Source organism: Eriocheir sinensis, chromosome 56 (genome assembly GCF_024679095.1).
Source record: "Eriocheir sinensis breed Jianghai 21 chromosome 56, ASM2467909v1, whole genome shotgun sequence".
Classification (NCBI taxonomy): Eukaryota; Metazoa; Arthropoda; class Malacostraca; order Decapoda; family Varunidae; genus Eriocheir; species Eriocheir sinensis.
In genome coordinates, this window is record NC_066564.1 from 10,570,857 (window position 1) to 10,586,686 (window position 15,830).

The 15,830-nt window shown below is 42.1% G+C and overlaps 1 protein-coding gene and 1 long non-coding RNA gene across 6 annotated transcripts in view; one reads left to right on the forward strand and one right to left on the reverse strand.

The window, feature by feature from the left end:
- LOC126984299 (androgen-induced gene 1 protein-like) overlaps positions 1-15,830 on the reverse strand; it is a 149,404-nt gene that overhangs the window by 59,034 nt on the left and 74,540 nt on the right. The window lies entirely within an intron of this gene.
- On the forward strand, positions 2,929-8,761 carry LOC126984300 (uncharacterized). Its single transcript, XR_007736557.1, has 4 exons — positions 2,929-2,958; positions 5,859-5,938; positions 7,435-7,565; positions 8,343-8,761. It is a non-coding gene; the product is annotated as an uncharacterized LOC126984300 (long non-coding RNA).

The window sequence follows — 15,830 nt, forward strand, 5'->3', positions numbered from 1 at the left end:
ATAATAATAATAATAATAATAATAATAATAATAATAATAATAATAATAATAATAATAATAATAATAATAATAATAGTAGTAGTAGCAGTATAGCAGTAGTAGTAGTAGTAGTAGTAATAATAATAATAATAATAATAATAATAATAATAATAATAATAATAATAATAATAATAATAATAAGCACTTACCTCACTTCCTCCCTTGACTTTCTTATTTCAAACCGTATCCAAGCTTTTCCAGGCACTAGGAATGGCACTGCAAGATCACTGGCACCACATTCCCCTCTCAATGGCACTGTGGCACTATGGGAACACGTAATTCCCTCTAAAACTTTAAAATATATAATTGCAACTCCCTCCCCCCCCTCGCCATTTTTCCCCCTCTCTCATTTTGTCCTATTATCACATTATCCGAGCTTTCCAGGACCTAGGATTGGCACTGTAACATCACTGGCACCTTTGTCTTCCGTTGATGGCACTGTGGCACTTAGGGAACACGAAACATGCCCAAAAACACGAAAAAAAACGTCGGCACTTGAGTGAACTCCCCTCCTTCACCCGCCATGTTCCCTCCCTCCCCTCAGTTTATCATCGTTTTTTACCTTACTTAGGGCCTCCCAAGGTCTATATATGGCACCCACGTAATCTCTGGCCCTTTTTATCCTTCCTGTGGCACTGTGGTTTGCTGGCACCGCGTACTTAGCGCAAAATAAGTAAAAAGGATTAAGTTTTGCGCTGCCTCACCGACCAAATCAGCTGATTCGCGCGAGACTGACTCCCTCTTCTTCTTCTTCTTCTTCTTCTTCTGCGCTTTTAATTCTGCCTCTTCTTCTTCATCTACTTGTTTTTTCTCTCGTTGTTTTCCGTGTATATTTTCTTTTTTCTTTTCTCTTTTTTCTGTTCTCATGCTTTTTCCTCTCTCTCTCTCTCTCTCTCTCTCTCTCTCTCTCTCTCTCTCTCTCTCTCTCTCTCTCTCTCTCTCTCTCTCTCTCTCTCTCTCTCTCTCTCTCTCTCTCTCTCTCTCTCTCTCTCTCTCTCTCTCTCTTGTGCGTTACTGTATACCTGTGATTGTCTGATATGTAATTCTATGTAATTCTATGTAATTCTCTCTCTCTCTCTCTCTCTCTCTCTCTCTCTCTCTCTCTCTCTCTCTCTCTCTCTCTCTCTCTCTCTCTCTCTCTCTCTCTCTCTGTAATCTTTCTCTCTCTCTCTCTCTGACATGGGGAATCTCTATATTTTGACTCTGGGATCTCTCTCTCTCTCTCTCTCTCTCTCTCTCTCTCTCTCTCTCTCTCTCTCTCTCTCTCTCTCTCTCTCTCTCTCTCTCTCTCTCTCTCTCTCTCTCTCTCTTGGCCGTTACTGTATACCTGTGATTGTCTGATATGTAATTCTATGTAATTCTATGTAATTCTCTCTCTCTCTCTCTCTCTCTCTCTCTCTCTCTCTCTCTCTCTCTCTCTCTCTCTCTCTCTCTCTCTCTCTCTCTCTCTCTCTCTCTCTCTCTCTCTGTGCGTTACTGTCTCCCTGTGATTGTCTGATATGTAATTCTATGTAATTCTATGTAATTCTCTCTCTCTCTCTCTCTCTCTCTCTCTCTCTCTCTCTCTCTCTCTCTCTCTCTCTCTCTCTCTCTCTCTCTCTCTCTCTCTCTCTCTCTCTCTCTCTCTCTCTCTCTCTCTCTCTCTCTCTCTCTCTCTCTTGTGCGTTACTGTATACCTGTGATTGTCTGATATGTAATTCTATGTAATTCTATCTGTAATCTCTCTCTCTCTCTCTCTCTCTCTCTCTCTCTCTCTCTCTCTCTCTCTCTCTCTCTCTCTCTCCACAGAGGGGAACAAATATATATTGACTCTGGGCGCTATCTCTCTCTCTCTCTCTCTCTCTCTCTCTCTCTCTCTCTCTCTCTCTCTCTCTCTACTGCCTTGACCTGCCCCAGACAATTTGTTGGCTCCTGAACCATGATGTCCTCCCTGCTATCCTCAAAGAACACCCTCAGTTTGCACGACGGTGGTGATGCCGTGTGTGGCAGCCTGAACTACTGCCGTGCTATATAAGGCTGTGATCTCTGCAGTGTTTTACTTAAAGGACTAGTATTTACTCTATCTCTGTATTCATTCCCATCCAGTGCTTGGGCAATGTTCTCCGTCCCCACATTTTATTGTCTTATTGTCCAGGGGGAGGTACTGCCCCCTCCCTTGTTGTGCTTTCCTTCCTACCATTGTATCTTTTTTTAATTTCATGGTGCTCCCTACACATGTATTAATAGTTGTATAATCACACTCTGTCCTGCCTGGGGGTTGGGATGGCATGTTCCTCCCTTCTCCCTTGGTGTTTACCTGCAACAATAAACTATCAATCAATCAATCAATCTCTTGTGCGTTACTGTCTCCCTGTGATTGTCTGATATGTAATTCTATGTAATTCTATGTAATTCTCTCTCTCTCTCTCTCTCTCTCTCTCTCTCTCTCTCTCTCTCTCTCTCTCTCTCTCTCTCTCTCTCTCTAGACATGGGGGAAAAAATATATTTTGACTCTGTGGGATATCTCTCTCTCTCTCTCTCTCTCTCTCTCTCTCTCGCTCTCTCTCTCTCTCTCTCTCTCTCTCTCTCTCTCTCTCTCTCTCTCTCTCTCTCTCTCAAGCTAGTGGGCCTCTCAGAAGGTACAAAAACTAACCCCATATATAATTACCCCCATACAGGCCTTCCAATAGGTCTAAAAAAGTAATTATGGGGCTAAATAATGTAATTCCCTAGCTGGCATACGACCCCAAGGGCTAACTCTAAGTGCGTTTACCTAATAATTAACACGTCTAGAGGCTTCTAATGACTATTTTTCGTCTCTAATTATTTTCTTTGTAATGTTTGAACGTTTATTAGACGTTTGAAGACGTCTGAAAAAAGGGGTGAGAAATAGGCGTTGAGGTAACTGTCCACAGACAACATGGCGGGGCACTGGTCGAGGTAGGAAAAAAAGTGCTCTCGTATTTTTCTTATTTTCTCCTATTCTAAGGACTCTAGACGCCTACTGTGCCTACGTAAAGTTAGCTAGAAGATTAATTCACCCTTCCAAGTGGCTCAAGTGGAATGTAACTACGTAAAACACCGTAAAAATGGATATATAAGAATGAGCCATTTTGAGTTTGAGGTGGTCTGAGTAATGGCTATCAAAAAATGTTCTTGTATATTCCCTATTTTCTCCTATTCTAGAGCCTCTAGACGCCTACTATGCCTACGAAAAGTTAGCTAGAAGATTAATTCACCCTTCCAAGTGGCTCAAGTGGAATGTAACTATGTAAAACACCGTCAAAATGGATATATAATAAGGAGCCATTTTGAGTTTGAGGTGGTCTGAGTAATGGCTCAAAAAATTTTCATGTATATTCCCTATTTTCTCCTATTTTAGGGCCTCTAGACGCCTACTATGCCTACGAAAAGTTAGCTAGAAGAATAATTCACCCTTCCAAGTGGCTCAAGTGGAATGTAACTACGTAAAACACCGTCAAAATTGATATTTTAAAAGGAGCCATTTTGAGTTTGAAGTGGTCTGAGTAATGGCTCAAAAAAATGTTCTTGTATATTCCCTATTTTCTCCTATTCTAGAGCCTCTAGACGCCTACTGTGCCTACGTAAAGTTAGCTAGAAGATTAATTCACCCTTCCAAGTGGCTCAAGTGGAATGTAGTCACGTCAAACACCGTAAAAATGGATATATAAGAAGGAGCCATTTTGAGTTTGAGGTAGTCTGAGTAATGGCTATCAAAAAATGTTCTTGTATATTCCGTTTTCTCCTATTCTAGGGCCTCTAGACGCCTACTGGGCCTACGTAAAGTTAGCTAGAAGATTAATTCACCCTTCCAAGTGGCTAAAGTGGACTGTAACTACGTAAAACACCGTAAAAGTCTATATATAAGAAGACGGCATTTTGAGTTTGAGGTGGTCTGTGTGATGGCTCTCAAAAAATGTTTTTGTATATTCCCTATTTTCTCCTATTCTAGAGCCTCTTCACGCCTACTGTGCCCACGAAAAGTTAGCTAGAAGATTAATTCACCCTTCCAAGTGGCTAAAGTGGAATGTAGTTAAGTAGAAGACCGTGAAAAGGGGAAGAATGAATCAGTTTCTCTCTTTTCATCTCCCCCTGTTGATGTTCTTGGGGTCAGCCTATGCAACGGCCCCCCTGCTGTCCCCACATTTTATTGTCTTATTGTCCAGGGGGAGGTACCGCCCCCTCCCTTGTTGTGCTTTCCTTCCTAACATTGTATCTTTTTAGTTTCATGGTGCTACCTACACATGTATTAATAGTTGTATAATGTCCTGCCTGGGGGTTGGGATGGCATGTTCCTCCCTTCTCCCTTGTTGTTTACCTGCAACAATCAACTATCAATCAATCATTTTCCTTCTTACTTGTTACTTGTGTTTCTTATTTATCTGGTCCCACTTCCGCCGCGCTCTGCAGGACCCACACATTTAATTCATTAAATTTTCAATATTGATCACAACTTCTATGCCATGTTAATTGTCAGTGTTTCCATAGCAGTCAGAGAGCAGAAATGTCTTTAGTCCTTTCTTAAATTTGGAGATATCCTTTGTTCTTCTAATGTCAGGAGGGAGCTTATTGTACAGTCTTGGGGCGGCAGAACTGAAAGCGCGCAATCCAACATTTGAAGAGTACCATGAAGTGTGATTCCAGAAGTGGCTCGGCGAGTGTTAATGCCTTCACCTGGCTGTATTTCATGTACTAATTCTCTCAAATACGGTGGACGGCCAGTGATCAAAGCTTGGTGTGTCAAAACACATAACTTAAATACTATCCTTGCTTTTATTGGCAACCAGTGGAGCTCTATCAAAACAGGAGTTATTCTCTCTCGTGGTGGAATTCCTTTGATTAATCTCGCTGCTCTGTTTAAGACCATCTGTAATTTCCTTAATTGGAGCTTTGGCAGGTTATAGTAGATCGAGTTGCAATAATCCACTCTTGATATAATATTATTAATAACCAATTTCTTGATAGAATCTTCATCCAGGTATTTCTTGATAAAAGCAATATTTCTAAGGTGATATCCAGCTATCCTTACGGCATTATTTATCTGACATTTCAGTGTCAAATTGGAATCCAGCAGCACTCCCAAGTCACGAACACTTTCAACAATATGAATTTCATTACCACCTGTAATCATGTTCCCATCACCAAAATAACGTAGAGTGTCCTTCTTCCCCACAAACATGAATTCAGTCTTATCATCGTTTAATTTCAATTGCTTATAATGCATCCAATCCTTCCTTGACTGAATTAATAACACTATTGATCTTAGCACTTGTATTTTCAATATCAGTGATGGAAAAGCAGAACTGGGTGTCATCAGCAAATAACTGCTCATCGGGTGTCTCTGTGAGAGACAATCCTGAGTGGAGGAGGCCAAGGGGACATCCACGGAGTTAGTGGCTGGAGCAAGTTATAGTAGATCCTGCAGGGAGGTACTCGGGATGGCCTGCAGGGAGAGTCGCCCGGAGGGACCCCTGGGCTTGGCGTCGTAGGGTGGGCGAGGCGATGCGCCCCCCTGCGTATGCCCCCATTGATTGATTGATTGTGGTGGTGGTGTATGTGTGTGTGTGTGTATTTACCTAGTTGTAGTTTTACAGGCCCGGGCTTACGCTCGTGTGGTCCCGTCTCCATATCTGCATTTATCCAACTTTTCCTTGAAGCTTTGCACACTGCCAATACTACATCCTCACCGTTCCAAAGCTCTTTATCTCTTTGCAGGAAGCTATATTTCTTTATGTCTCTCAGGCATCTTCCCTCCCTCAATTTTTCATCCTCTGTGCAGGGATATGAACCTTTATCTGACTAATGAGACTTTCTTTCAGGGCTGTGAGGAGGAGGAGGAGGGAGGCTGTGGTGAGGTGGAGACTTGACAACACTACCATCGCCATCAGGCCAGGCTAAGGTAATGTCTGCTTGATCTTGTTAGGCTCAAAGGGAAGGGAAGGGAAAGAAAAGGAAAGGAATGAGAAGAAAGGGAAAGGAAAGGAAAGGAAGGGAAGGGAAGGGAAGGGAAAGGAAAGGAAGGGAATGAGAAGGAAGGGAAAGGATAAGAAAGGAAGGGAAGGGAAGGGAATGAGAAGGAAGGGAATGAGAAGGAAGGGAAAGGATAGGAAAGGAAGGGAAGGGAAGGGAAAGGATAGGAAGGAAATGAGAGGGAAGGGAAGGAAAGGAATTGAGAGGGAAAGGAAGGAATTGGAAGGGAAGGGAAGGAATTGGAAGGGAAGAGAAGAGAAGGGAAAGGAAAGGAAGAGAAGGGAAAGAAAAGGAAAGGAAGGAAATGAGAAGGAAGGGAAGGAATTGAGAGGGAAGGGAAGGGAAGGAAAAGGATAGGAAAGGAAAGGAATTGGAAGGAAATGAGAAGGAAGGGGAGGAATTGAGGGGGAAGGGAAGGGATAGGAATAGGAAAGGAAGGGAAGGGAAAGGAAGGAAATGAGAGGGAAGGGAAGGAAAGGAAAGAAAAGGAAGGGAAAGGAAAGGAAGGAATTGGAAGGGAAGGGAAAGGAAAGGAAGGGAAGGAAAATGAAGTTACAGAAGGAAGAAAAAAAATATATTAAAGTTTGACCTTAATTCTGTACATTTTTATTAACAAGAGTGTCTTTTATTATATTGAAGTGTAGTTGTTGCAAGTCTCAGAGAAACACAGGTAATTTACGATAATTGAAAAAAATTAGCTCAAGCTGCGTAGGCTGTGACCCTATCACAGGTGACACCTGCTAAGAATGAATAAAAAACATCCATACAAACTCCCGTTCATACCCGCGCACGCACCCAAGGGGGATGGAGTGGCTTGGGTCGAACGTGGGGCAGGCCGGAGGGAGTGACTTGTTTCCCACTTTGGCTTCCCACATCAGCTATTTCTAAAGGTCAAAGATTGGGTCAGTCGGGTTCTAATGAGTGTTTCTTTAGGTTCATGGTACAGAAGAAGGGTCAAACTGCCACCAGGGTCATAAAGCTACTGTGGGAAATTCCCAAAACTCCTACATAAGCCTTGTCAAATAGGTGAATTTGGACAACAAAATGTTTAGTAATACTGCCCAAGGGTCTTCAGGCCACTCCTGAGCCAGCTTGGAGACAGTTTGGGATACTTTTTGCTTGTCTGTGGCCTTGTCACCACAGCTACCACTAACTACTTGCCTCACCCTCACAAAACACACAAACTGGAGTTCAAATTCACCGCAGAGATGCAAAACAAACTCCCTGCTCCAAGAGAAACGAGGATGAACGGGAAGCTGATTATGCTTGGTTTTATTCTTTTCTTTTAGTCGTTTCACAAGTTTTTTGTCTTTAGTTTCTTCTGGTGGCAAATGTATTTCCTCAGTCTCTGTTTTCAGAATTTATTTTTTTTAGTGCCGAAGGCAGTATTGATATTATTATATTTACATCCCCTGTTTGCCGCAGCCAGCTGTTCTACGATGGCCATCAGAACTTCGCACAGGAGCTGGCCGTCATTGTGGACCAAGAAGCCACGGCCGTCTCCCCTTCAGACCGGCTCATGAACATAATCACCATTGGACTGCAGCACGAACATGGTATAGTGGCTTGTGATTATCAAGTCTAGCACTGATGCATTAGGGAGCCAAATACTGCAAGATAACATAGCAGAGAGAGAGAGAGAGAGAGAGAGAGAGAGAGAGAGAGAATGTGTGTTTGAGTTTCTTCATGTAAAATAAATGTTTGAAAGGATACATTTTATTGAGGCTTATGCATATGTATGATATATCACTCTAAACTACTCCATTATGCAAGCACTTATACTAATTGAACATAGATTAGATTAGCTCTAATAAATAAGTCTGTGCACTATAATGGTATCTAAACATCATACTAGGTACAATACAGTCGAGGCCAATCCTTTGACATTGTAGGACTGACACCCTGAAACAGTGATCCAAAAAATACAAACTCAGTCTGCACATCTGTTATCAGCATCACCTGGCCTCTGAGCTTCCCTCTGCCCCCTGTCCATGGCATTGAGCAAGGGCCTGAGAGTGTATTAAGGCCACTGCCCATTTCCTTGAGCTGGTGAAAGACATTTTCTTACATATATTTTGTTCCTGAATTGTGTAGTTGATTGATTTTATATTTTCTTCCCTCTTTTTTTTTTTTCATTTCAGTTCAGGATTTCAGGTTGTGAACTTTTTTGCTACAGTACCAAGCATTACCAAGTATCTTACTGTACAAAGCTACTGGAAAGGTGCAAACAAACTGACAAAAACACCCTTATTACATCACCCCTTTTATCCCCCAGAGGTGGAGCGGCCCCTCATCCGCCTGGAGTATAGCTGGGGCCCGGCCTCGACTTGGAGTACGAAACGGAACCCCAGACCAGCGCCCCCGAGCCAGCCATGTATGAGACCGCCTATGTCACCTCCCACAAGGACAAGTGTCGTGCCGCAGCCTTCTCCATGGACGGGAGTTTAGTGGCCACGGGGAGTGTGGACGCCTCTTTAAAGGTAGTGTGCTGAGTTTGAGTAGTCATTTCAAACACACCACTTCATATAGTGGGCCATATTACTAAACATTTCGTCGCCAAAGTTCACATATTTGACAAGGCTTTCATAGGAGTTTTGGGCATTTCCAGAAGTAGTTTTATGACCCTGGTGGTTGTTTGACCCTTCTTTTGAACCTAAAGAAACACTCATTAGATCTCGATTGATCCCCTCTTTGACCTTTAGAAATAGTTGGTGTGAAAAGTGAAAGTGTCATAATACCGACCAGTATATATATATATATATATATATATATATATATATATATATATATATATATATATATATATATATATATATATATATATATATATATATATAAATAGATATAAAAAGTCAATCCTGTCAAAGCTAGTAGGTTCAGCTGAGGCATAAATTCAACTCCTAGTAAGACATGTAAGGTATGTCAACACTTTATACTCACAGATACTCACAGATGACTTCTGGAAGAGGCCCCTTCAGGCCTGTGACTCCAGTTCCAAACTTACTATATCCTGGTCTGGGTGCCGGACGCGCTGGCCAGCTTCAATACTTGCTCTGTAATCGTATTTTATACTTTGTCCTTTCCATATTTTATCCAGTTTCTTTTCAAAACTTATAACAGACTCTGCATTCACCACTTCTTCCGGCAGACTATTCCAAGTATTTACCACTCTGTTACAGAAAGCATATTTCCTCTTGTCCAACCTTGACCTGCTCTTGTACAACTTTTTACTGTGTCCTCTTGTTCCTGCATCTACACTCATGGTAAATAAGTCCCCACATACTTCTCCATCATATATTCTGCTTAATATTTTGTAAGTTTCAATCATATCTCCTCGTACTCTTCTATATGCCAGTGTTGGTAAATCAAGTTTAATCAGTCTTTCCTCATATGTCATGTTCTTAAGTGTTGGGATTTGTTTGGTGGCTCTTCTCTGGACATTTTCAATAGTTTCGATGTCTTTCTTTTTAAAAGGGCACCATACTTGATTTGCGTATTCAAGGTGAGGGCGTACCATTGCAGTAACCAAGGCCTTGAACTTTGACTCATCCACAGTTATAATTGTTCTCCTAATAATTCCAACAATCTTGTTTGCCTTGTTGTTTTTTTTCAGCCAGGTGTTCATCAAAACTCAAATTATTGTCAATTATTACTCCTAAATCCTTTTTCATGTTTAACCTCCTGTAATTCTTCTTCCATTTTGTATATAAAACTCTCTTCCTGAGCACTTCCGATTCTCATGACACAACACTTTTGGGGTGAAACCTTAATAACCATTTCTTAGACCAACTTTCCATTCTCAGTAAGTCTTCTTGCAATGCCTCACAGTCTTCCTTATTCTTAATTTCCTTAAACAATTTGGTGTCATCTGCGTACAAAAATACACTGCTGTTATGGATTTCTTCTACCAGGTCATTCACATATATCACGAACAAGAGTGGACCCAAAACTGATCCCTGAGGCACGCCACTTATAACTTCTTTCATTTCTGACCTCTCCCCATTCACAATGACCCGTTGTTTCCTACCACACAAAAATGATTTCATCCAGTCAAGTAGTTCTCCAGTAATATTATAACTCCTGAGTTTTTCAAGCAACCGTCTATGGGGGACTGTATCGAAGGCTTTCCTTAAATCACAATAAGCCACATCCACTGCACATCCTTTATCAACAGACTCGGTCCACATATCCAACACTTGAATCAGCTGTAGTACGGTAGACCTCCCTGGTAAGAAGCCATACTGTCTTTTGCTAAATAATTTATTACTCTCCATGTGTTTCATAATGTTTTCCTTCACGATGGTTTCCATAACCTTACTTAATACACTAGTAAGACTCACAGGTCTGTAATTGCTTGGATCACTTTATCCTTTCATAAATATTGCTGTAATATTATGCATTTTCCAATCCCTGGGGAACTTGACGTATTTTCATGGAATTTATGAAGATAATCCATAATGGTTCACAAGCACGTCAGCAACCTCCAACATAACTCCTAGGGTGTAGTCCATCTGGTCCGGGGACGGTCACTTTCTTTAACTTTTTCAATGTTTTTAGTACATCATTCCTTGGATATCTCCATAGTTGACAACTGTGGGGTTTGTCTCACTTCCAATTCTGCACTGCTCTCTGGTAGTTCAATTGTAAATACTGATGAAAAAATTCTCCCAACTCATCGGCTTTCTCCTTGTCACTTTCTTGTCTTTTTATTTTGGTCACCTCCTTATATAATTCTGTAATCCCAGATACTGTCTTTGTTCCTGTGGAGTGCAATATACTTCCAGAAAATTCCTTTTGATTGTGTTTTTACATTTTGTGCACTATTGTTTGTTTCCTTCAATTTAACTCCTTTCCTTGTTTCTTTCCTAACCACGATTATTTAAATGTTCGTACTCACTTAAAACTCTCTCTCTGATATTCCTCATTTCCACTGTTATTTCTTTCGACAAGTTTCTTCAATCTTTCCCATTTGCCTTGCTTTTCTTAATCTTCATCACCTAAGTTTTCTGTTCATGGTAGTAAATCACTGTTTACGTTTTTCCTTGTTTCCCTTTTCTTTAAACACTCTGCATGAGTATGCATTCTCTGATAACTTCTTGCATTTTAGTTGTAAACTCTATTCCACATGTCATCTATACTTCCCAGTATTCAAGTATACTTTCCAGTCTATACTTAGCTTCTCCTTCATTCTTAATAATTTCCCTTTCATATTAATTTTTTTTTACATTCTTCGCTGTCTTCCTTATCTGTGGTTCTATATCACAATGAAAATTATACTACTATAGTTCACTTTTAAGCTGAGTGGGCTGGTTACTCTAATCTCCCTCTACTCTGGGTCATCATCAGTAAAACACAAGGTCAAGCACATTCCTTTGTCGTTTCCCTACATCTTGTTATGTCTTACATGTTGCACTCAAGAAACAATCTGCTTTATTCTTTCATAAAACTGTGACTTTCATACTGATCTCCATTTGATACTGTGCAAGTTGTCCAGTTTATATTAGGCAAGTTAAAATCCCCTACAACTATTTTAATATCTATCTGTTGGTCAGCAATTTCTTGTAACAGATCCATTAATCTATTATCGTTCACACTGGTGCTGTTTGGACTCCTGTATACAGCCGTGAGCATATATGTCCTCTTTACCTTTTATATTAATTTTATATATTCACAAAAATCTCACCCTTCTCAATACTGTAGCACACCCCATGCCTCATACATATAACAGCAAACCTCTCCTTTACATGGCTTTTCGGATATATTTTCCCTGACACCTCATATCCCCAATGTTGAACCCCACAATACTCCTCTTTCATATCTATAGTTCTTCGGCTTCACCTCAAGTATTAGCTATCATCAGGCTGGGTTTCTTACTCCATATCTTCTATTCTTTCCTCAAGTTCATTCACTTTGTCTCTTGTAAATGTATCAACATTACTAAACATCACATGGCATTTTAGTTTGCTAATAAATATTGTTATTGTTATTAGACTATGATCGAGTACCCCTATCACCGAGATATCCACTCACTGAGTTGTGATCTCTCACTGAATGAAGTGAATATTTATTTTTTCGAAAAAAAATAGCATGTATAGTTATTATGGATGTACTCGATCATATTCTAATAACAATAACAATATTTAGTAGCAACCTAAAAAAAAAATCGGACATGAAGAATTATCAATAAATCCAATAAATAAATCCTAGCAATATGGTACCGGTACCGATCAATCCGGTACCGGTACCGTACCGTTTAGCTGGTACCGTTAGTACCGGTACTGGTACCGTTACCTGCCCACCCCGACTGGGGAGGCCTCGGAGCGGCCCGACACGGGGCACTGTGTGCAGCTTGAAGGGCCAGTGGAGGCTTTTGCCGGCGTGGGCAGCGCAGGGGAGCGGCTGCCGGTGGACGTCGCCGGTCTGGAAGAGCCTTGCTTGCTGGGCCTCGACTCGAAGCTGGAGAGGGTGCGCGGACATGTTCCCTTGCTTCCGGGGGGTTTCGAGCTTGGCTGCGCAGGGGTAGTTACGGCCGAGCGAGGGCACCTTGCCCCGAGTGTGGAGGCCAGGAGCCGGTGTCGACTGTCCAGATCGTTGCGTGGAGCGGAAGGCATGGAATAGCCCACTGAGGACTTGCGGCTGGTTGACGGCGTGGCTGACGGGCGGAGCCCCTTGGGGGCGCGAGAGGAGCTGGTTGCGGTGCTGGTGGCTGATCTCTTCGACGAGGCCCGGGAGGTACCAGCTGGTGCCAAGCTGGGCACCTGTGAGGAGGACGGGAGCCCCAGCAGCAGCGCTGAGGACGTGGCGGAGGACCTGGGCGTGGCTAGCGAGGTGGCTGAAGCTAGCGGTGACCCTGTGCGAGGGCTTGGGGCTGGAAACACCCCTGTGAGTACCACTGTCTGCTTGCCACCCCCCACGGTTCTACTACAGCGACCCCGAAGGGAGCACTTTCGAGGCGAGGATCGAGGTGAAGGATGAAAGACTTCTGCGATGTTCCAGAGGACTTATTAATTTTCTTTATTTCATGTATTTTCTGTTTTTGAATGTTGGGGCAGCCGGGTCGACTGCCTTTTGAAAGGGGGAAAAATATTACGCAGGGGGGAGGTATATTTGTGCATTATTTGTAATTGAGGGTGCAAGTTTGAGCGCGGAGGGTTTGAAGTGGCGGGCATGTGGTCAGGCGAGAATGACGCCGCGGGAGAGTGGAGACGGTCGCTGCTTGCGGAGCACGCGCGCTGCTATAGTCTGTTCGGAGCATGAAGTCGGTTCAAGGTGTGGCAGATTCCAGAATTCCCATGAGTGCAGCTCTGCCAGTTCGACCGCCAATTATCAGATTAGCACTCTCTCCCGGCCTACCCACCCACAACCCACCTGTTTATCTCTCTCTCTCTCTCTCTCTCTCCCTCTCTCTCCCTCTCGACCCGGGGGAGGGACCTAGGGGGACACACCGACCACCACCACCACCACCACCACCACCACCACTACCAACACCACAACGTGGCACCATGGGAAAAAATCGCTGCCACATGTCATAGAATTTATACAAATCCTTGTTATAATCCTAAACATCGACACTCATTGTACTATGTAGCTTCCTTTACTATATACAGAATATATAAAATATCGCTTTCAAATAGCACATGGATGGGAAATAAGAGAGAGACGCATGTACGAAAGCTGATTTGGCAGCATGGGTAGAGGTAAACGATGATACCAGCTCCACCCTGAACCGACTTCTTGCTATAGCTGCCCCGCTGTCTCCGTGTTTCTGCCCGCCTCTCCGTGAGCCAAGTGCCCGTGTCTCGTGACCCTCCGTGTGCCCGTAGTTACCGTCCCTTGTGGACTACTGGATGTATGTGTTTGGAGCTGTTCAGTAAAGTAGGAAGCCTGTACTCCGAGTGTGTTCTTGCATTGTGATACAACGCTATGAATACTAAATTATATCCACAAAATAAATGTGACGTAGAGCACTTCTTCAGGGTCAGGTAAACAACTGATCCTACCAGGCCGTGACCCTCCCGTTGCTAGGTACTTCAGACAGCCCCTTGATTTGCCCTGCTGGCCAGTCGCCTATGACGTCGATGCCCTGTGACGTCATATTTATCTGGCTTTCCCGAATTCGGGTCTTGTCTGCACCACTGGTGGTCCCCAGGAGAAGGGGATGGGTAGCTATGGTGGGGCAGGGGTGAAGAGAATATGTTACACATTAATGTGCATTCCACTAACAAACTCTATCATTCGTTTCAAACAACTTAGTCATTATTATAATCATAACTGAATGACTGCCGCTTTTCTCCCGAAAAAAAAAATCCCCGGATTCCCTATGTGATGCAGGATTACTTTGAGAATAAAGAACAAACATGCATTAACCTAAATTGGCATGCATACATAAATAACAGCATGACAACTAAAAAAAAAAGTCATGCATATTCGGTATGCTCAGGACTATGCAACAAAGAACTTTTGTATCGGACACCAAATTTGAGAGCTTCGCGGAGGCGGAGGCGGAGCCTGATATCTGTTTTTCATACGTAAAATACGGTTGCGGATAAAATTGCGGAGGTCAAGCGATTATTTTTTGCGGATGAGAACACATCTGCGGATTTTTTTTTTTTTTACACAATTACATTACAAAGTGCATTTATGCAGTATTCAATACAAAGTGACGAGTTTGAACCACACTTAAGTGTACATTAATTGTATTATCTTTTATAAAATTAATATCTTTAAAAATATAAGAAGCCAAGTCATACTTGTATTTGGCTTATGTTAATTAAGAACTACAGATATGCCTATAATATATATGTTATATAACAAAGCGCAGTAGCGAGAGAGAGAGAGAGAGAGAGAGAGAGAGAGAGAGAGAGAGAGAGAGAGAGAGAGAGAGAGAGAGAGAGAGAGAGAGAGAGATGAATGTATCAATGTGTTTAAATAAAATTTGATAGATCATTAGATAGATAACTTGATGGATAAATAGAGAGAGAGATTGATTGACTGATTGACTGACAGATAGATTAATAGAAATGAACAGATAGATTGATAGATAGAAAGGTAGACAGACAGATAAATAGGTACACAAACAGATAGATAGATAGATAGATAGATAGATAGATAAATAGCTAAATTGAAAGATAAACTTAGATATAGATGTGTGTGGGTGGGGAGAGGCGAGAATATGGTGATCCCTGGGGCCCAGGTTCAAGTTACACCGCGAGATGCTAACAATTTTCAACTATCCCCGAGTGGCGGAATATTACCCACATGCGGTGAAGATGATCACCGGGGAGCAGCATGGACGAAGTAAGTCCTATAACATGGCAACCAATTAAAATAAAATTTGCCTGAGCCACTAAGAGCTGAGGCTATCAATCAGACTCTTCAAGAGACTCTACCAGCAATATAGGCAACACAACAGATATATATATATATATATATATATATATATATATATATATATATATATATATATATATATATATATATATATATATATATATAGATATATATATATATACCTCCGGCGGGTTATCCGTGTGTGTGCCTGAAGTATCCTGAGCTTCTTGGATGATCAGCGACTACCCTCTAAATAAGCTGAGCTTCACAGGTTGAGAGTATACGTAGTGGTGTTCTCTGAGAGTAAAGAGACCTGACAATGGAGAGATCAGTAGGGTGGATAAACCAACAACTGGTCAGGCTAGACCGATAGCGCTCATCGCAAGGGAATAGATATAGTCATCTTCAGCCAACTGCAGTCCTCTGTCGTTGGGGTTACGTATGATGCTGATGAAGTTGAAGCAAACCTTGGGGTTAATATTTCTTGTTGA